This window comes from Balaenoptera musculus, chromosome 4 (genome assembly GCF_009873245.2).
Source record: "Balaenoptera musculus isolate JJ_BM4_2016_0621 chromosome 4, mBalMus1.pri.v3, whole genome shotgun sequence".
Classification (NCBI taxonomy): domain Eukaryota; kingdom Metazoa; phylum Chordata; class Mammalia; order Artiodactyla; family Balaenopteridae; genus Balaenoptera; species Balaenoptera musculus.
The window spans coordinates 39,249,073-39,250,647 of record NC_045788.1 but is presented as its reverse complement, the minus strand read 5'-3'; the positions used below and the strand labels follow the sequence as shown (position 1 = coordinate 39,250,647).

Sequence of the window (1,575 nt, the reverse complement as noted above, 5' to 3'; positions counted from 1 at the left end):
GCACAGATTATAAGTGCTGTGCGAGGGATCACTGGTACTCAGCAAACCACCTTGTTTGTGATTATTTGGTAAAGATCAAGGTCACAGGCTTCCTTCCTCCAGCAGCCCGGCAGATAACCCAAGTATGTGAAGCAGGTGGGCCTGAGGGGGTATGTGTCCCTTCGAAAGGGAGCAGGGCTTCTTAATTCTGGTTAAAAGCAGCCACACAGGAAAGTTAGTCCAGAGTGCCATTCTTTCACATTTGTTGACTCTTCCAGACAACCCCAAAACTCATATTTCTATTTGAAATTTCTGGATTAAAAACAAAAATGCCACGTGGGTCAAATGTCTTCAGCTTACCTGTTTTCAACCTCTGATATAAACCTAGATAGGCAGCGACGCGGCCGGGCAAGATGGCAGACAAAGAGAAGAAAAAGAAGGAGAGCGTCTTGGACCTGTCCAAGTACATCGACAAGACGATCCTAGTGAAGCTCTAGGGAGGCCGAGAAGCCAGTGCAATCCTGAAAGGGTTTGACCCGCTGCTCAGCCTCGTGATGGACGGCACCATCGAGTACATGAGAGACCCTGACGACCAGTACAAGCTCACAGAGGACACCCGGCAGCTGGGTCTGGTGGTGTGAAGGGGCACCTCCGTGGTGCTCATCTGCCCGCAGGACGGCATGAAAGCCATCCCCAGCCCTTCATCCAGCAGCAAGATGCCTAGCGGCCGGGGCCGCCCCTCCCCCAGGACTCAGGCCACCCCTAGGAACGGAACTTTCCTTTTTGTATAGCTTATGTTTTCGTAAAATGAATGTATTAATTCATTGCTTTGCTTGTTTACTAAACAGACTAGGATTCCCTTCACTATGGACCATGTCTTACCAGTTTTTGTTTCCCCAAAGCCTAGAACAGTGCCTGGCACATAGCAGAGCACAAATATTTGCTAATAAACTGATCTCTAGATAAATGAGGGCCAGAGAAGGGTATTTTTTTTAGAGCTGGATAAAGCTATTAAATCTTGTGGACACTTTGGAAAGTTAAACATTCACAACTATTATAAACTGTGTCCGTTCCAGGCAGAACATTCCTTTTAGCGATCTGCAGACTTCAAAGCTCATTTTTATGGATGTGTTCTGTCAGGAGAAGATTAGGTTTGGCTTTCTGTACTTTCATGGAGAAAAGATAGACAGAGGGTCTTAATTTATGTAAGAAAGTAAAAGGAACAGGCGTTACGTGAAATCCCATTATTATTTAGATTATTATAGTTTCTTGGGATATTAGAAATATTATGACTGAATTGACAAATTACTTTGGTTTAGTCAGAATTTACTCACAAAGTGAGAACTGAGGAAAGCTTTCACTTTGCCTATGGAGCATGTGATAAAATGAAAAAGAAATCAGGAGATTTCTTCAGCTCCTCTAGTGCCTCTGAAAACTGGTGATGAACCAAGGATTCAAGAACACTGACCAGTGGCACTACAATGACCCTCTGGGGATTTCAGTTTAGCTAGGAAATGATTTTTTATAATTCCCTTTTCATTACTACAAGTATGTAAGCCCTCTTAAGCTCATGCATTATTTCAAGTCAACACTGAT

The 1,575-nt window shown here is 43.9% G+C and overlaps 1 pseudogene; it reads left to right on the top strand.

Annotated features, from left to right (window-relative positions):
• Positions 1-392: 392 nt before the first annotated feature.
• Positions 393-703, top strand: LOC118894310 (annotated as a pseudogene).
• The last annotated feature ends 872 nt before the right edge of the window (positions 704-1,575 follow it).